This window comes from Anastrepha ludens, chromosome 2 (genome assembly GCF_028408465.1).
Source record: "Anastrepha ludens isolate Willacy chromosome 2, idAnaLude1.1, whole genome shotgun sequence".
Lineage (NCBI taxonomy): Eukaryota > Metazoa > Arthropoda > Insecta > Diptera > Tephritidae > Anastrepha > Anastrepha ludens.
Window position 1 is genome coordinate 63464059 of NC_071498.1, and position 21749 is coordinate 63485807.

General features: G+C 38.4%; 1 non-coding gene across 1 annotated transcript; it reads right to left on the minus strand.

Annotated features, from left to right (window-relative positions):
- Positions 1–2868: 2868 nt before the first annotated feature.
- On the minus strand, positions 2869–2941 carry Trnaa-agc (transfer RNA alanine (anticodon AGC)). The gene has a single exon. It is a non-coding gene; the product is annotated as a tRNA-Ala (tRNA).
- Between the last annotated feature and the right edge of the window lie 18808 nt (positions 2942–21749).

The window sequence follows — 21749 nt, forward strand, 5'->3', positions numbered from 1 at the left end:
GCATCTGGTCTCGGACATCTGTCTCGTGTTCATAGATGAGACAATGGATAAGCATGTTGTGTATCGCGACATTCTTAAAGAAAATTTAAGTCCAAGTGTTGAAAAACTGAGCCTTAAGGGGACAACTTGGCAATTTCAACAAGATAATGACCCAAAATATTCGTCTTATCTTGTGCAGGAGTGGTTGATGCACCATTGCAATCAGCTTAAAAAAGCTGAATGTTTTCTTAATTTTGGTGTTTCACCGATATTCGAACCAACGTTCTCTCTGTGAATTCCGAATGGTAGTCACGCACCAACCCATTCGACTACGGCGGCCCCTAGGGCTAGTATACTGGGGCGGCAGCCCTTGGTCGGGAAAAACCCGAGTCATTCCGGTACGTAGAACCGGCTGCCATGGGATCTCAATTTGGAGATCCGGCAACTGGTAAACCAGCATAAGCGGACTAAATGGGTTGAGCACCTGAAGACCTGCAACCTCACCTCTGGGGTGAGTAAGCTCTGGTCCACCGTTAGGTCTCTGTCAAACCCGACGAAGCACAACGACAAGGTGGCTATCACCTTCAACGGTTGCACTTCGTCGGACCCGAAGAGATGCGCGAGCTATTTTAGCCGGCTTTTTATATTGCATCCTCCGGGCGACAGAACCAAGCGTCGTGCTACCAGAAGGCTGCACAAACTGACGAACAACAGTGCGCCACTTACTTTCTCCGGTGATGAGGTTCAGGGGGCCATCAAAAATTCGAAATCATCGAAAGCCATTGGCCCTGACGGCTTAAACGCGCTGATGCTGAAGCATCTGGGACCCCTGGGAGTAGGATTTCTCACAAGGGTTTTCAATCTGTCCATGGCCACTCTCATCATCCCTGACAAGTGGAAAGCAGGGAGAGTGGTCCCACTACTGAAACCTGGGAAACCCGCCAACCAAGGGGTCTTATCGGCCGATAACTCTCCTTTCCCCAGTAGTGAAGACACTTGAAGCCCTCCTACTCCCACTCTACACGAAACACCTGGCCCCAGCCCCACATCAGCACGGTTTCCGACGAGTGCACAGCACCACCACTGCACTCACCGCCATAAACGCCCGGATAAATCGCGGGCTCAACCAAAACCGCCCCTGCGAGAGGACTGTCCTAGTAGCGTTGGACTTGAAAAAGGCTTTCGATACAGTCAGCCATTCCACGCTACTAGATGACATTTATCAGTCGACACTCCTGCCAGGGCTGAAGAGGTGGTCCGCGAATTACCTGAGCGGTCGGCACTCGTCAGTGATTTTTCGAGATCAAATGTCAAAGCAGAGGAAGATTAAGCAAGGCGTACCGCAGGGTGGTGTCCTTTCACCCTTGCTTTTTAACTTCTACATCTCGAAGCTCCCCCAACCACCAGCGGGAGTTTCCCTGATCTCATACGCTGACGATTGCACGATAATGGCGTCGGGCAATGACATCGATGGCCTGTGTTCCAAAGTGAAAAACTGCCTCACCGACCTTTCTCGCTTTTTCACTGCGAGGAATCTCCAACTTTCCCCCACCAAGTCCACGGCGACCCTTTTCACCACCTGGACAAAGGAGGTCAAGCTGTCCCTTAAGGTAAAAGTCGACGACACACCAATTCCGACTGTGAATAACCCCAAAATTTTGGGTGTAACCTTTGACAGCTTGCTCTCCTTCTCTGCGCATACAACCGCAATTGCCACTAAAGTCCAAAATCGCAACAAGGTCCTCAAATCGCAGGCCGGCAGCACTTGGGGCAAAGACAAAGAACTGTTGCTTTCGACATTTAAGGCAATTGGCCGGCCGGTTCTAAACTATGCTGCGCCTGTCTGGTCGCCTGGAACTAGTGATTCGCAGTGGACTAAGCTACAGACCTGTCAAAATACCGCCATTCGGACAGCGACCGGGTGCCTCCTGATGTCACCTATCCAACACCTTCACAACGAGGCACAAATGCTCCCAGTTGCGGAGCACAACAAATTGCTCAGCAAGCAGTTCCTGCTCGGATGTTACCGTAGGTCTCATCCCTGCAGACACCTGCTTGAGCCCGAGCCGCCTCCCAGGCACGTCAGGAGACACCTCTTTGACTACGCTGGCGATATCCAGGACAAGACTGACCGTAACCTACTGGACCGGACAGTATTTAGACAGTCTATAAACGACATTCACCGGGAGACCGTTACCACCTTCTTGAACTCCCGTCCTGTGAATGCCGTAATCGGAGTCCAACCACCACCTATCGCAGATGAAGAGCTCCAGCTTCCCCGTGAGACCCGTGTAACACTGGCACAACTACGTACTGGATACTGTAGCAGGTTAAACTCCTACATATCCAGAATCGACCCCGACATACCAAACACATGTCCGGCATGTGAAGGTACCCCGCACGACACTAACCACCTCTTCACATGCCCCCTCAAACCGACTCATCTAACCCCCCTCTCCCTTTGGACCCAACCTGTCGAAACAGCATGTTTCCTGGGCCTACCCTTAGATGAGCTAGACGAAAACGAACGATGATATGCCTACACTGACAGGGCTACCTATGCTGTTAACAACAACAACAACTACGGCGGCCCCCATATATATAAGTCAGTTAGAATTTCAAGTTGAAAAATTTCATTGCAAAACTTTCCCTTTTAAATTTGCACAGCTTGAAAAATTAAAATTTGATAGGTGAACCCGAACCTCATATAAGTATGTAATTAGAAACTTTGCTGCTTTCCTGATATATTGAGCTTCATCAGATATATTTTTATTTTTCTAAGCCATGCATTTTTTTCATGTATTTCACTGTATTGCACTGCGAAAGTAAAACAAGAAAAAGGGAAACTAAAATAAAAATTTACTTTTTCTGTGAAGGAAAAATTTAATTTGGAGGTGCGAGGCATCGATCCTCGTACCTCTCGCATGCTAAGCGAGCGCTCTACCAATTGAGCTACACCCCCTTAGAATGTAAGGATTACGAATACCTTCATATGCTAGGCGGCTTTAAAGAGCCACTAACGGAGCATTGACAAACAGCGCCAGGAGCAATTTGTGATACTGATTTGCATTTCAAACTCAAAATTTGTACCTGCTTGCATAGGTACGTACACAAAAATACAATAATTTGCATAAAAAGGGGTGTGTATAAGAAAGGCTGAAAGCTGTATGGGGACATTGAATGGCAAAACATGTATACTCGCATGTTCACATCTTCAGCAGATAATTGTAAAGATATGTCAATAAGGGTGCATGCTTACTGAAGGCAAGGAAAGAAGGAAATCCTTACTAGAGACTTTTAAAGCTGTCAAATGTGTCTTTAAAAATATGGGTAGAATTCATGTTGAGTTCACTCTTTGTTTCTCAATGACTCTTTGTTCCTAACCTTGCTTTGTTATTTTCTCTTTATTTATTGAGTTTCACTACAACAAAATTACTTAACGATAATAGTAATACTTTATTTTTCGCGATTTTGACAAGTCTGACTTCAGCTCCCTTTTCGATTCAAAACAAACAAAAGGAGGAGGAAAATTCAGTGAATGGCTGGGCAATATTGAGATTTGTGAGATTTAGGCTAAACAAATTAATGAGAACGAAGTGCCGGTGTTAAATTGTGAAAGCACAAATTCATATAAAGCCTCCAAATACTGTTTATTTGCATTTTTATCTCGTCTACTTTTCTTCTTCACAAACAAGTAATTCTCCTACGTTTTGTTTGTTTATTCGTGGACACAGCGAATTCGCAAGGCGCAATCTATTTTTCTATCTTGCACTTATCTACATATGTATATAAAGTAATTCATTCAGTGAGAATTTAAAAATTTCTTTAGAGGACGAGAAATCAAAAACCAGCGAACTTTAGGTAGGTGAAATGGTTGAAGTGCACCTGGTTGATGCGTGACTATCATTCGCAGAGGCAAAGGTTCGAATCTCCGTGCACTAAGCACCAAGTGATATAAAAAGTTTTTTCGGTCATCCCTCGCCAGGCACTGGCAAACCCCTGTAAATCTCTCCATTTTTGGAACAACATCAAGGCGCACACCACAAATAAGAGGAAGAGCTCGGCCAAACATGCGAAAAAGGGTGTAAGCGCCAATAGGAAGCGAGGTGAATAGTACCTTTAGCGTGTATGGGTCAGTAAAGTCTAAATCAAAGTGCCGGACGCAGACAACTTACCAATAATATATATGTACAGGGTCAGGCGCTCGAAGAGTAACCAATTAAAAAGATCATAAATTTAGTTTGGAAAATTACTTTTATTCAATTCAAAGTAAAAAATGTGTGAAAATAATACAAAATTAAGAATCCATTTACTTTTACTCGATGTGACTATGGCCTTGAGATGACAAACGAATCGTAAGCTGCCCGAATATCACTTGCAAGTGTTTTGACCCACTCGCGGACAATGATTTTTTTCAGCGCCTCGCGACTGGTGAATCTTTTAGAAAAAATACAAAATATCATATTGAGAGATCGTTGAGTGACTGAAGGATATTTTGTAGAAGCCCTTGGTATCTCATTGGGAAGTGTAAGCAATATTTAGACTCAAGTATTGGGCTTCAGAATGGAGCAATGGATCAAAAAACATTCAAATGCGACTTTCTCAGCAAAATTTAGAGCGTTTTCGAAAGAATAAAGTAAATTATGTGCATAGATTCCTCACTATTCGCTTCTAGTGAATTTGAAAGCCATTGTGTGGACGTTATAAAGTTCGGAACGTTGTTTTTTAGACATTCTCGATTCTCTCGAGCTATGTGAGGCGGTGCCGAGTCTGTTGAAACGTCCATGGTCTGCCACTGAAATGTGTGTCTGCCCACGGCTTTAAAGAATTTACCTTGACGCCAAGATCGATGAAAACGCTTGGAGAGCGCCCATCTGCGGTTACAGCGGCCCAAACTATTACTTGTGTTGGATGCCGCCTCCTGATGGCCAATCGATGATTCAAATTCTCGTATGTACGGTTGGTCAAATAAATCGTATCGTTTTGGGAGTTTACGAATTGCTCAATTTGAAAAATTTTCTCGTCAGAAAAAACAATGTTCGGGAATTGACCGCTTTCGGCCAAATGAAGCAACTCTTTCGCTCTCTGAAGTCTGACTTGTTTCTCCCTTGGTGTAAAATCATGCGCCTTTTGGTTTGTGTAAGGCTTGATTTTGAGATCATTTTTCAGTATGCGCCGGATGCTACGACCAATATTTTCAGTTCTTTCACCAATTAATTGGCACTTTACTGGGGACTTCGCTCAAGTCGCTTCTTAATTTTTTGAACCATTTCATGTGACGTTGCAGTCTTTCGATGACCACCTCCATGACGTTTCGCGATGCTGCCAGTATCGTAACGAGTAATGGCGCGATAAACAAAAACTTTATTCACTTTAAGATGCTCGAGCTCACGAACAATCGCTGGTTGTGATTTTCCAGCTGAATATAATGCAATTACACTATTACGTTTGAAATCCATTACTGATTTTCTTTTTTCGCACTTATATATATATATACATATATATATATAATTGGCGCGTACACCCTTTTTGGGTGTTTGGCCGAGCTCCTCCTCCTATTTGTGGTGTGCGTCTTGATGTTGTTCCACAAATGGAGGGACCTAAAGTTTCAAGCCGACTCCGAACGGCAGATATTTTTATGAGGAGCTTTTTCATGGCAGAAATACACTCGAAGGTTTGCCATTACCTGCCGAGGGGCGACCGCTATTTGTTTTTATTAATTTTGCTTTCACCGAGATTCGAACCAACGTTCTCTCTGTGAATTCCGAATGGTAATCACGGACCAACCCATTCGGCTAAGGCGATCCCCTTCGCATTTACTCTCGGCAAAATGCTTCCACGCGCTTGTAAACAATGCTCTGGCTTGTCATTTAGCCAACTAACAGGTAGCTAATGCCCGTGCATCAGCTGCGGAAAAATTCCAAGGAAAATTTCTAAGGATTCATTTCATTAGTGTGCATTGGAAAATTTGTTTTCAATATAAATATATATGTAAGTTACAGTACTCACTTTCTTTATTTTTTCTTAAAGTGCGATCAACTAGCACTGGGTCCATTTGGGCTCAAGTGGGAAATCTGTTGAAAGAAGAACTCCACTTTTATCTCTCCAACATTTTAAAAACTATGTGCGCTATTTTGTAAATGGCTCTTTTAGCGTGTTTTTTTTTTTTTTGTTAGTTTTCTGTTTTTTGTAGCTGTTCAACTTAAAGTTTCTTCTTGCATTTATTGTTGTTTTCTTTCTCATTGCTTCCAAATATTCTATGCAACGAACAAATTTTCCCACACACAGCCAAGTCGAACCACTTAGTTAAAGCAGCCATAAGAAACCACGACAGCCACCAAAGCGGCGAAGATGATGCCAGCATTGCGTTAACTAAAACTACGCATGCGCGCACGCACACACACGTCACACACACACACACTCACATGCATTCAGCAGATATTTAATCGAGCCACGAATGCGGCGGCATTGTTTTATGTAAGCAAACGGCGAAGCAACCATGGCTGCAGCAACAACAACAATAGCAACATCAGTTCATAATGAACCGTAACGGCAACATTAAATACAACAATAACAAAAACTAGCACATACAAATCGAAAATATAAGCAGCACTTTTTTCACACACAATCAACAGCAACAAAGCATGGCAACAACATATCGTAAGCATCGGCATCAACAGCAGAAGCAGCAGCAGCGGCAGCGGCAGCGGCATCGGTGGTTTACTAAAGACCGACCAACTCAACTCTGTCAGGTCAATGGTTTTGCCATTTTATCGCTAAATCATCTGGTAATCATTACTTATAAGTGTTGCACCGCGGCTGCTGCGGCTCCTGCTCCGCCACAGACGTGTTGCGGTAAATTACCGACAATAAAAACAATAAACATAACCACGACAACAACAAGAGTATCAACTAAATGCACAACAGTTACAACAACAATTTAGATAAAAGTACAAAAGAGCTGAATTATTGGCTTTAAAGTGGCAACACGCAAAAAGAGCATTAGAATTACATGCTGTTGTTATTGTTGCTGTAGTTGTTACTGTTATTCTGTATACACACGCTTTTAGTAAATTTTATAAATTGTTATTTCCCTTTTTGCCCCGCTGCTGCTACGAGTATTTGTGCTCTTGTTATTGTTTTTGTTGTTGATTTGGCCTTTATTGTTATTTTGACGCTCGAATGCTCCTCTTATCAGTTACTAATAGCGAACGGTGGCATTTTTTCGTCAGGCATTTCTCCCAGCACAACTTTTCTCCCAACACTACTTTTCCGCAATATTTTAAGTGAGCGAATGAATGCCTTTCTTATTCCACTGATTGAATGCGAATGCTTTGTGAAATGTTGCTGCTGTTAGCAAATGCTTACAATAAAGTCTTAAATGTTTAAGAAAATGGAAAATTTCTGTTAAACATCTAAGTTTCGTGGATTGTTAGAAAGTCGGAATGCAGTGGGAGGAAAGGATCGGCGCGAACGAATAACTAAAGTTGTTAGAGCTCTTAAGGGGTTATACGCAGTTATGACTTTCAAAAAAATCGATTTTTTTTTTATTGCATTTTTGTAATGTACATACATATATTCAAAAGTATACGCACGAAATTTGAAGTAGATCTAAGTAATACTTTCGGAGTTATACCTAAATATGTAGAGATGCCTCGGCACGTTTTAAGGTAGGTATTGAAACTTTAAACGTGTTTTTTTCAAAACGGCATTTTTCAAGTCGGTGTACACGATATCTCGAAAACGGCTTGTTTGATCGGTCAACCGTTTTAACTCAATATTTAAAGATACATTTTCTAGTAATTAATCGTTCCTTTTGTAAATCTGATACTTATTTTCCATTTTATAATCAATTTACGGCCAAATTTTAACGTAAAAATCGAAATCATTTCTTTTAAAAGCTGTCATTTTGTGAAAATTCACTATTTTGATTAGCCGAACGATTAATTACTAGATAATCTAATATATTAACAAAATTTGTTTGGTTTTTTGATTTCAGATAATCCAATCCTGAGTTACGATGTACACCGTAAATCGTCTTTTTTTAAAGGAGGTTCCAGAAATCGCCTGCAGCGCGCTCTATAATCAAAACATTTTCATAAATAAAAAATTTTGTTACGTTCTTGAAGGATGCTTTTATAACCGCCAAAAATTTTCAAATTAAAATATTCTGAAGTTTCTTCAGGATAAATCCTTGACAACCCGTCTTTTATTTGCTTCATAACTGCGTATAACCCCTTAAAGGGGATAGAATATTTTCGTAGACATAACAACTATTAGAAAAAAAATTAAAAAAAAAAACAATATTGGTGAAAGCATTAATTTTATTTAATAAAAAAACAGGGCTTCAAATATTTTTTTACAAGAAAAAAGCAGTATAGCAATCCGTGCCCAGCGATTCAAATATTTTAATCAATTTTTCTGAAAATCGGTTCATTTGTAGACTTAAGTAGACTAAGAAGTAAATTGAAAAAAATAAAAAAATAATAATATTAGGTAGTCGGAAAAGTAAGGTCGTTTCTGTGCATGTCAGTGCTGCTTTACCATTTATGAATTCCTTGCGTATTTGAAAGTCTTATCAGAGATATATCAAAGTTAAAAGGGCTTGTTTAGTAGTGAAAACTTACATACTTTTTTTTCTCAATTTTTTTTTTTTTGCATACATATGCTAACATTAACCTCCCTCAACATAGTTCTTTGTTTTTTTTTTTTTATTTTCTTCACATCGTTATAAATCTTTTATAATTATAATTTCTTTTTAAGAAACCGGAGTTAAGTTAAATTTCGAAAATAAAGTTTTTTTCATAAAATGTTATATTAATACAATCCCATAAGAATATGTAAAAAAATGTTAGAACGTAAATTCTTATACAGTAGGTTCTGTTTTTATTCGGTTTTGAAATAGTGCGGTTTTTTTTTTAAATTACAAAATGCATGTCGACCTATCGGGAATTGTACATATAAACAAGATTCTAAACCAGCTAAGCAAAAACTCATCACAGATTACATCAGAAATGCTAACCCTACAAGTATGGAACCGCCTGCATAACTATCTAGATCAGACGTGTACATTTCCTAAAGTGACGAAAGTGATTTTACGCCAAATCCTAAACGAACGCGCAACATGTGGGTATTGTCTGATTCTATTTCTGACTTAAATTTATTTTTCGATTCTGACGTTTCTTAAATAAAGATATAATTTTCAAAAATACAATATTTTGTTAATGCGATTTTATTTAATTATTTCAGTTTCATGCGGTCTATGGAACGTATCTATAGTTATAATATGGGACTAGTGCCCTTTTTTATGCGATTTTATTACATTATTTCAGATTTGTGCGGTTTTAACATTTGAAACGTATCTATAGTTTTACTATAGAACTAGTAGCTTTCTTATACTGTTTTTTTTTATGCTGTTTCTTGCGGAACGTATCTACCGCATAAAAACAGAACCTACTGTATTATAGGTCGTTAACCGTGGCAACTCTATTCTTTGCGTTCGAGTGCTGGGAGAGGTTTAGTTACGTTGTATTCAAACTTTAGACGCGTTTTTCTCTAAACTAAATTTTTCGAAATAGTGTACACGATAACTCGAAAAGTTATTGACCGATCTCCCTGAAATTTTGCACACATCTTTCCAATGATATTACTTTTTATGTGAATTTTCAATTTTTCGAAAAAATAATTTTTGTGAAGCAAAAATAGTAGGAAAATTCGCCCCAAAATTAATTTTTTTTTTGAGCATTTTATTCCGCGATTTGTTTTTTGTTTAATTCATTTTTGTTAATTCATTTTTCCATTTTCATTTGTCCATTTTTATTTAATTCATATAGAAATTATGTCATTAGTAAACAAACAAATTTTTGGTTATTTGTATTCAGGTCACTGACGCCGATGCTACAATGCCCACCGATTGAGAAGCCCCGCTGCGACCTTCCTGGAAAAATTGATTGTACATCCTCCATTTTAAATGATTAAAATAAAAAACAAAAATTTTATATTATTTTAATGTATTAATAAACTGTATGCCAATTTTGAAAAAAATATATTGACTTCTTCATTTTAAATAATTTTACTGAAAATCAGGGAAAATATGGCCGGTATCTGTTCCCTTAAAAGCAAAAAAAAAGATTTTTTTATAATAAATTGTTTTAAATAATAAGAAATAATTTATCATAATAAAGCAATAACCTAATGTAATTTAAAGCACAAAAATCTAGCAACAACTACATAGCGAGGAGGCGTCGTTCGACTGCCATATCGAGACCAAAAATATATACGTGAAATTGCTAATTCTTTTTTTTATATGTTAATAAACACTCTCCCTCTCATGTAGACTCATGTAGATGTACAGGTATGTATGGAAGTATAGTATGTAGCAATGACAGTTTTTGTTTGATAGAACCTATTTATGCACAATAATGTACATCCATACGTATGTACGTATGTATGCTTTGATCTTTTCGGTTATTCCATTTCATTCCTTTTGTTTCATTGTTTACATACATTGAACATTATTTAATATTTTTTCTTCGGGTTGATGACCATATATAAATATTATAGAAAATGTTGAGGTAGGGCAGTCTTAGTTAGTTAATGTACACCCACAAAATAATGTTAGTACACCAATGTTTTAAATATACTGACATATTAGTTTTGAATACGTGAATTGTTATGCTCTGATAGTTCGGGGTAAGTGTAGATGATATAATGGGGCTTCATTTACATCTACAAAGCCAAAGTAGGGTGGTTATAGAGCAGCCACACGACATTCGCATGCGCTGCCAGGCTTAAGGATTCCTAGGCCTTTTAGCACTATAGGTGGAAGTTATGCATATTGGCAGTTTTTAATTTTCTCCGTGTGCAATTTATTTAGTTTATCTTGTGAGGCTATAGTTATGATGGTAGCTTGGTACGTACTGAAGCTCCGGGACACATGTGAGTGCACACGGCACAGTGGCGGAGGATCATCACAAGCAAGCCTACCAGAACTCATCTATGGCCACATAAGACAATGGCTAACAAAATATAGTCCCAGAAGAGATTCATATCCGCCATTTTATGCTTTTGGAGTTCCACAAGGGTAGTAATGCAAAACAGTTGAAGAGCAAGAAAACATTTGCATTGTTTACCCAAGTGCTTTAGTTCGGATCTGGTAATCAATGCTTCCGACTAACATCAATCAGGAAAACCAATAACTTTATACAATGACGTATTAAGGGCGGAAGTCAAAGCAAATCCATGTCAGATAATCGAGGAACTGCCGAATACGCTTAACCAACCTTGGTCGACCATGCAAGAACATTTGCAACAAATTGGTAAAACAAATGCGTGAAGGTAAGATTTTTTATCCGTTTTGCTTAGTTATTTTTTTTGTTTTTAATATTCTGCAAACTCCAGACTTTCCCACCAAGCAAAACCCATTTACGTGAGACGTCATATGCCATGTGTTTTCCGTTTTGGTGGTTTGGCTTATTTCCGCATTTACTCAAAATGCATTTTCAAACGAGCCATATCAATTAAGTTTATAAAAAAAATGGTTAATAACATATTTTTTTTTATTTTTGTATTTTTATTTAAACATATTTTTTGTAAGGTAATGAAATTGAGTAAGCACTAAAAGTACGGTAGGACATAAAAGACCATAGAGCGAAGTGCGAACCTCCAATAAATCTAAATGTAAAAAGTACGGTAACATGATTGTTAAGTGACTGGCCGGTAAGGATGATAGAAGACCAAATTTTGTTTTCAGCTATGAAATTGAGCTAGTAATTTCGGCGGCCACATCACCAGGTACTCGGAAGCTGAATTCTGACAGCTAATTTCACACGTGTTCACTCCCTCGTCCAATCCAAAGGCAGCAACGAAGCAACATGAGCGAAAACTGTGTTGATTTTCGTATATCACCAACAAAATCTCTTTTTTCTCATATGCTGTCATGACCCCGGTTAGGTCAGCCAATCAGCTGATTCTTTCCAATTCGCTGAGAGCTGGTTAACGGTGGCTGACTCGTATATTTCAAACCGCTCTCTCAATTTCTAGCATCATCGGTCGTCCCTCATCAGACAATGGCAAACCTCCGAGTGTATTTCTGTCATTAAAAAAATAAATAAAAAATATCTGCCGCGCGGAGTCGGCTTGAAATTGTAGGTCTCTTCATTTGTAGAACAAATCGGCCAAACACCCAGAAAGGGGGGTACGTGCCAATTATATACATATATCCATCGGTGTCCTGGTAGAATTAAAACTGAGGTTTGTTGTCAATAATGAAACCTAGTACAACATGATTTTTGTCTCAATGCCGAATATCAACCAGGTACCTTCTAGCGCAAGATAACCACTTTTCAATATACTTTACAGATAGCAAAGGCTTCTTTCGTGAAGTATGATTTTACTTTTGCAAAACTTGGTGAACCTTGACCCCGCACTCGTTTCTAAGCTCACTAGCAAGATTTATTGTCGAAATCTGCGGGCTTGCGGCTACTTTTCCCAACAAAATACGGTCAGATATTTTCTTTGGCACTCCACTTGCAGAAGGTATCACAGTGAAGCTGCCCAAGAAAGGCGACCTGCGTGACTGCTGCAACTGGCGAGGAATAACCCTACTTATCACCATCTACAAAATTGTAGCCGTAATCATACAAAGCAGGCTCAAAGATATCGAACTCTCCTTAAGAGACGACCAAGCTGGTTTTCGCCTTCACCGACGCTGTGTTGACCAAGCCAACACACTTCGGATTATAGTAGAACAATCAGTTGAGTGGCGCTCCCCGCTTTACATGCTGTTAGTAAACTTTAAGAAGGTGTTCGACATTATCAAACGAGATGCAATATCGCTGGCACTGAGTAGAAAGGGAGTTCCCGCCAGGACAATCTGCCTCATCAACGCCCTCTACGAGAACTCCGAACTTGCAGTGATTCACAAAGGTGATATCAGCGACCCATTCACTACCAAAGCAGGCGTAAGGCAAGGTTGTCCCCTGTTGCCCCTTCTCTTCGTCACCGTACAATGGAATAGTCTTGTTGAGGCCCTATGCTCCCGAGAGGAGTGAACAAGGAGAAAAAAAACTCGACTTGCAGATTTTGGCTCCAGCCTATTTTTAGTTTTGAAACGATTTATTATATTTTTTTATAACCGGGTAAAATAAAACATAAAGACCAGCTGAATTTTGTCAAACGATGTCCGGGACACTTTTGCGTTTTTATAATTTACAATCGATTTGATATTTTTATCAACAAATCACTCCTTCGATCATTTTATGTCTGATTGACGACCAGGGCGTGTGTAACAACTCAGTGACATGACGGTATACGAAATCATCTTAAGGGGGGAAGCTGGTCTAGAGCGCAAAAAATGGGCATATTTTATGAATTTATTTTGACTCAACAAAGGAATCAATCGAAAATCTGTGAAATAGGTTTAATAATATAGCTTTCATGGTACAAATACAAAATTTTTCGTCTGAATTAATTTCAAAATGGCCGCTGTCCAGCAGTTCTCCTAAGGCGCCTTTTTTCTAGTGGGTCCATTGCCGAAGACGTAAACTCCTTAATTTTTGTCCTGGATCAAAAAATAAAATTTTTTTAGTTTCTATATAACAACAGAAAGAGACGTACGTAGGATTTTTTCGATATTTTGTTTTTTCGCGAAATGGTGCACGTTTGAACAAAAAGAACGACATAAAATTGTTGATTAAAAAAAACTATGTAATATAAATAAAAAATCGTACGTACGTCTCCGGAGAAAGGTATTTCGAATGTATTGTCAAAATTTCGTAAGAATCGGTAAAGATTTGTTCGAGTTATGTCTTCGGCCAGTTTAAAAAAAGTGATTTCGAGAAAAACGCGTTTAAAGTTGTAAGTAGCGTTCGGGGCATACCTGCGAGGCACTGCCGTCGAATGAAAAATTTGGGCATTTAGACATTTTTGCTGGCATCCCTCATTTGGTATATTATTTCTAAGACCCTAAAGCACCTTTTAAGACAAAAAAAAATTTTTCGATTTTTCAAAATTCTAGACCAGCTTCCCCCCTTAACAAATGAAATACCATAATTTTGAAAAGCTCTCCAAATTCAATAAGAAGCGATGGTTTAAGTTAAAAAAGTGCAAGTAACTTGAATATTTTGGAATGTCAAAATATTTTCTTAACAAACTATTGACAAAAGTTAAGGTTTTTGGTGTGTAGCCAAAGGGTTCAAATAAGATAAATAATCAGGCTCCTCCTCCTATTTGTGACGTGCGTCTTGATGTTGTTCCAAAGGGTCACTAAATTTAACATTTTAATATGCCTTAAGGTAATGGACTTCGTAGAAAAATTAAATGTTTTTTTTTTCAAAAAAACGGAATGCTCAATTACTTTTACTTAGAATTTTTACCAAAAATAAATTAAATTACCGTTCTACTTATTATAATCATATATTTTCAAACTCAAGAAAATAAACACAGAAATAAACAGCACTTCACGAGTTCCCTTATCATTTCTAAAACTAAATTTCGTGGGGCCAATGGCTTCTTCTTTGTGTAATACTAAAAAATATTTTTAGTGAGTGATTCCTCAGACTTATAAGCCTATATTCCTCCCACCTCTATATTTTATAATAAACACTACCCCTTAGATAAGATTAGATTAGATTTGTGGGAGGTTGGACAAGTTCAAGCACTCAGTCAGGAGACCATTGTACTATACCCGGATAGATTTCAGTAGAAAGAATAGAGATACGAAAGATAAGAAGTGGATGGTAAAACGGACAAATTAGTTTGAGGTCACTCTTCCACAAATCTCTTGGGTTCATTGATGAATTTTAAGAGATCCGGTAGAGGAAGAGTATGAACTTTATCCATACTCAGTGTATCGCAACCCAATATCCTAATATCTGATTCTGGCAAATGCAGGACAGCTACAGAGAAAATGCTCTGCAGTGTCGTCATTCTCAAGACAGGATAGGCATATCGGGCTGTCTACGACCCCCATGACAGCCATATGCTGACCACAGACGTTGTGTCCTGTGATTACACCCACCAGTACTCTCAAGTCCTTTCTGCTACCCCTACTTTGAAATCTTACCCCTCATTTATTACCCAAATTTTTAATGCATTAAAACAATAATTACCCGCTGAAGTAAATACCACAGTAACAGCTCACTTAAAGACTTCTTCGAAAATATTCAAAGCATTATTTCATATTCATATTCAAAACATTATTTGTTCACTTTCACTACTTACGACTTATCACTCTGGAATTCTTTGCCACAAACAATTTCGAAACATAACACAGGCCGACAAAATTTAACCAACATTCAGACCCAGAAACCAGACTATATATTTCCGAAGGTTTATGATGCGCTGAATCCAAATCTGGCCTCAGAATTGCCCTATCAGCTCTGGTTTTCGAGATATCCTAACCTAAAAGTGCAAAAAGCACCGTTTTTGCCCATATTTGAGGTTATGTAGCCTTGCAGATGTTTTCTTTCACCAAAATTAAAGGATGGCATCTTTAAATACAAGCCTTCTTTTTTCAAATGGCGTTGAGTTTGCTCAAATATCATTTTTTTTTTCGCTGAGATATCGCATTTTGAAATTTTCATGTTTCTAAATTTTCCTACACCTGTGTTATGAGACATCAAGAAAAATACGTTTTTTTTCAAGAAAGATATGTGACTAAGCTCACTGTCTCCAGGGTTAAGTGGGTTAGCCTGCTTGCGGTATGGTAGGGGTGGTTTCTAGGGATTAGGGCTGTGTGTGACTCGGTACCCGTGGGTTAGATAGTGTAGGGGTTTGGTGAGTTAGCACACTTATGGTGTGAGACAAAATTTTAAGAAAAATAAGAAAAAAAGAAAAATAAGTAATCGACTATATCATGTCTATGTTATCTTAATCGATTTTCAGGTGTAGGAAAATTTAGAAACATGAAAATTTCAAAATGCGATATCTCTGCGAAAAAAATTATATTTGAGCAAACAAAACGCCATTTGAAAGAAGAAGACTTGTACTTAAATATTCCAGCCTATTTTTTTGGTGAAAGAAAACATCTGCAAGGCTATATAACCTCAAATATGGCCAAAAACGGTGTTTTTAGCACTTTTAGGTTAGAATATCTCGAAAACCAGAGCTGATAGAGCAATTCTGAGGCCAGATTTGGATTCAGCGCATCATAAACCTTCGGAAATATATAGTCCGGTTTCTGGCTCTGAGATGCTGTCGGCCTGTGTAATTAATGCAGTGTTGCTAATGTAATTTGGTCCGAAATTTATGATTTACATAGTTTAATTGACTTCTTTCCAGCTGTCATTAAAAGGGTCTTTCAAATGACCGGCAAAGATGTTATTTTAAAATTAAACATGTAAAAGTTTAGATTCTTTCAAGTTTCTTTATTTGGATTCGAAATACGTCTCTTAAATTATATATAAGAAATTACATCATTTAAATGTCCACCATGAACACCCCACCTCTACAGGTAAAGTTCGCTAAATAGTCAATTCATGAATGCCTAATTGTTTAGAACGTTAAGATGGTGATGTTGGAGGTTGTTTGCGCTACAGCGGCAATTATCTAAACAGAATGCCCAGTTTTTGGTCTGCCAGAACTTTTTCTAACCACGACAGCACCAGTTTCTTGAAATTTGTTCTCTAACTTATGAATTGTCGAATCATTCCGACGATGATTTCCACCAAAAATATCACTAATTTCGCGATATGTTATTCACATGCTTTTATTCCACGTTTTAGATCAGACTTCCTCGATCCATATACTCAAAAGCTATTATATACCTCTCTGGTGCGTTGGAAGCTAGAATACGCCGGCTTTATTTGGATTATTCTTAATAAAGAAATATTTTCAATATTATTCTTGTCATTTTAGTAGACTTGAACGTATTCAGGAAGACTTTGTACGCTCTGTGAATTCCACTGATCCAATTCCATCCTACAAAGGCGGTGCTTCATCATAAATCTAAAAATTTACTGGATAGTAGAAGAACTTTTCTCTTCCTCACTTTCGTTTCCGATTTGATAAGGAGCGGTTGACTACCCAACGCTACTCACGAAAATTAATTCAAATATTCCTTAGCGAAGCTTACAAAATCATAATATTTTCTGCTTTGGGATGGTCAGAACTAATTATGCGTCTAGTGCTCCGATTTCTAGAACCTTGAGAGAATTTAATTCGCTTTCAAATCGTATTGGCTTAGATTTTTCTTCATCAAAGCACCACTTGAAAATGTTACTAAATGAAATTCCAAGTATTCAGTAATAATTTTCCCCTGTTAATTAGAAGAAATGTTGCATTTACTTTCACTTTACTTTATTTTTGGTTGAATTATTTAGCATTGATCTGTTTTTCATAGTCTGTAAGAAATAATGTACTTTTAGATTAGGTTAGGTTAGGTAGACCTGGCTGGTTGAAATCCATCACACGGGCGTATTGGTCCTCAGTTGTACCAGATGGAGATTGACCTTTACGTTTCTTCGTAGTAGACACCTTGTAATAAGTATGCGTCTTTTGCGAATCTAAGTAAACTCTGATGCTCTAACTCCGAGATATATTCCAACTTCTCGTATCGTAGTGCTCCTAAGCATTTTATTCGAGTTTTAGCTAATGCAGGACAGAAACATAGAAGGTGTTCTAGCGTTTCCCTCTCTTCCAGTTCATTGCAAAATCTGCAGTCATCATTGTTTGTAATTTCTATGTGTGTGCGGATAACAAATTGTATAGGGTGGGCCATGTAAAATTTGCTTTTTGAATCGGCTATAAAAAAAAATAATAATCAATATTTTTTCAAACATTTTTCTTTTATTTTGAAGATTGAACATTGTCATTTATGAATAAAAAATAGTATCGTTCAAATGATTGCTACGACTGGCTTTACAGTAGGCCATTCGATCATCCCAATTTTTAAGCACATTTTCGATTGTTTGGGCTCCAATTTCATGAATGGCAACTTCGATTTCGTGTTTTAAAGCATCAATCGTCTCTCGATGGTTCGCATAGCATTTGTCCTTAACGGTTCCCCACAAAAAATAGTCCAACGGGCTTAAATCACAGCTCCGAGGCGGCCAATTGATATCGGAATTTCGGCTAATTATTCGGTTTTGAAAACGGTAGTCAAAAGTTAGAGTGTAACTTTGGCAGTATGACAAGTTGCACCGTCCTGTTGAAACCAAATGTCGTCCATGTCATCCTCTTAAATTTTTGGAAACAAAAACTCGTTGAGCATGTCACGGTAATGCTCGCCATTTACTGTAACCGCGGAAGAAGAAGAGCACTCACCACTTTGGAAATAGGTTTTAAATATTTCCCAATTTTGTTCAATAGCGTCCCATTACGTAAATGTCAAACCTTCAAGTAAATTATGAACACATTTGACATGTCATTTGTGTTACCATTCTCAAAAAAATAGGTGGTTCAAAAAGCAAACGCTATATGGCCCACCCTTTATATTAGTTAGTCAGTATACCCACAAGCGTTGTACTTTTTTTCTATACAGGGCTAAAGACGAATCTGGTATTTATCTGCATTCTGTGTGCACTGATTTTCGCAGTTTTTCAAGAGGCTAGATTGTTCCACCTTCTATCTATCCGTTCCTTCATGTCCGCAACGATATCATTGTAGATCGTCTTTAAGGCTTTTAATATATCGTTTTCTTCTTCAAATGGTATGTAGACCGCGCTCTTGGCAATCTTATCTACAATTTTATTCTCTGCAATAATCTTGTGTCCGGCTAACCAATAGATGTTCAGCCGTCTGTCTGCGGCCAATCTCTCTATGGCTTCCCTGCTTTTAAGAATATTTTTAGATGCAATCTCATATGAGTTTATTGCTAATTCTGCAGCCTTTCCCACAGCAAAGACTTCTGCTTGAAAGACACTGCAGTGATCGGGCAGCTTGAAGGGCTGACTGATGCCTAACTCTGCGCAATAGATCCCTGCACCTACTCCGTCTAACATTATCGGATCGTCAATAAATATATTAAGCGTATTGGGACTAGGTTTTCTTCCTCTCTTCCACCGCTTTTTAGATTATTAAATAAAAATAAAAAATAAGTAAACAATTTGCGCGTACACTTCTGTTAGGTGTTTGGTCGAGCCTTTCCTCATATTCGTGGTGTACGTCTGAATGTTGTTCCACAAATTGAGGGACCTACAGTTTTTAGTGACTCCGAACGGGAAATGGTTTTTATGAGCAGCTTTTTGATGGCAGAAATACACTCAGAGGTTTGCCATTGCCCACCGAAGAGTGACCGCTGTTAGAAAAACCTTTTTCTATAATTTTGCTCTCCAGGTTGATCCGATTATTAAATGAATAAATAAATAAATCAAAATCGATCTTTTTCATAATAAGTTTCAATAATTTTAGCATGTTTTTTTATAAAATTGTGTACGTGTAAAATTGTACGTCCGCCTCCCTAAAAAATATCAAAGATGACATAAAACAGGGTACCGTTTAGAATTTATGCACTACTCACATCTAAGCATCACTTTGGAGAGACCCTTTACTACGCGCTGCGCTGTGTGGATGGTACCCTCAAACTCACATGCCTCGAAACAGCACCCAGATTATTTAACTGTTACACAAAGCTGTCTGCTAAAGGTAATTTATATTTAACCGTAAATTAAAATGTCATAAAACGCCATCAACTGCACATTCATCTGCGCTTATTGAAATCCCTCAATTATCATCCGCCGATAATCAGCTGCACCGAACAAAGGTCTTACACACGTCTAAGCACCCTAGGCGCTGTAACAACAATCAACGTGCAACAGCAATAATTTTGCCGCCAAAACAGTCGTCCCAATGACAGATTGCCTGACTAACTGCATTTCGATATGACCTAAGGCAACAATAACGCAAACCAAGACAAGTGAGAAGTAGCCGAGAAGTCGCAGATAGAGGATTTGTGGTGTGAAAGTGGCGGCCGCAGGTGCATATGCATGAGGCAGCGCTAGACAAGTGCCATAAGAACAAAAGCAACAAAAATCTGGGAGGAAAAAAGAAAACAAAAATAATAGGAAAAAAATCACAAATCACAACAACACGATCGGGCAACAATTTAAGATTACTTCACCAGACAGCCAAGCGACTAGGCGAACACGAGAACATGCTGCCCCGCCGCACAGCCGCTCGCCGCTGCCACTTGTGGCCAACGTGTCGTACATTTAGATTTGAGGCAGCCACAGTTGGCGAGCACTTTTGAGCGCCCTGAGCAAATATTCGCACGCTCCCGCACGCCGAAGGTGAATACAAAAAAAGTTTACAGCAAAAGGAAAAACAGCAGAAATCAAATGAAATTGTAGAAATGCACGAAATGCAATGCAATGCAATGCGATGCAATGCAGCACAATGAACGAATGCCCAAAAACCAGCGTCATTTAAGCGCGGTGTGCAAGCAAAAGGCGAGCATTTTAGCGATTTCGTTTAGATTGCGGCGCATGCGCGACCGCCACGCTGATAGCAGCGCAAGTGTACGAGCCAGAATCACACAGCCGAAATTGGTGGAAAATGCATCTAAAAACAAAAACAAATGAAAAACGAGTATGTAAGTATGAATTCGAAAGAACATCGAAATAAATTTTATTTGGCTTACCGCTCGTTTTTTTTTACTGTTTCTGTTGTGCCGTGCCGTTGGTGTACGGTTGTGAGCATAAATAAATGCGCAACAACACGTGATTACAGTGTTTTACTCATATTATTCAGTGAACTTTGATTATTGTTGTTGTTATTTTTAGTGCTTATATACATACATACATTTTTACTGTTTGATTTTTGGTTTTAATGTTTTCATGTTATTGCTGTTGCTGTTGCCTGAGAACCACATGTGCATATATGGCCGCGCATGCGATCGCCCCACGCCACCATGCCACCAACGCCAGCGTCGTCGCCGCTGCACGCTATTCACGCAAGCCACACGTTCATGCCACATGCGGCATGTGGCATGCAATATGCTGGCTAAAGTGGTTGAATGTGAGCTTTTAGCGTATTATTGGTTTTCTATTCACTTGTTTCCCTACATTCATAAACACGTAAATACATACACTGTTGGAAAAAATTAGGGCAGAACAAAGACTATTTTGTTGGAATTTTTGAATGACCGCATTTTTGTGAAAGCTTTATATCGAAATTTAAAAAAAAAAATTTTTTTTCTTCAGAACATATTTTTGACCGCTCGCCCCTTTTAATTAAAGAAAAGGTACCGATTTGCTCCAGTTTAGAAGTTGAAAACACTTTCTCAATACCACAAAATATGTAAGCACTTATCGATTCGATTGCAATAAATCACGCATTTGTAAAATTTATTTAACCCACCGTTGGGCACCCAGGTCGCACAGTGCGGCCGATTCCCAAAAAGCTGGCCAAAAGTCGAAAAAAAAGTTTCTAGATAGAGTTTTTTTGTCTTTGGGTTGGCTACAGTAATGCCTTGAGTAGTGAAAACCGTTCATAGCAACGTCCTGTACCCTAAGTATCCTCTGTATTTTCAGTCGCAACGTGGCCTTCGTTTGAGCATCGTATTACTGTCGATGAATAGTGAAAGTTGTACACATTTGAAAGATTTTGTAATGGAGTAAATTGAACAAACCCAAATGGAATCATCTTCGGAAGGTTAGTAAAGTACGAGAAATCTTTAGTACATATCAATACCCCGACACAAAATTTTTAGCTGCAGCAATACGTAGATACATTTTTTGCAATTTTTTTTTATAAAATTTGAGTTTTCAAACTGTATAGTAATACAACGCCGTCATATGCTGCTTTGAAACCTATTAAAGGTTACTCAAAAA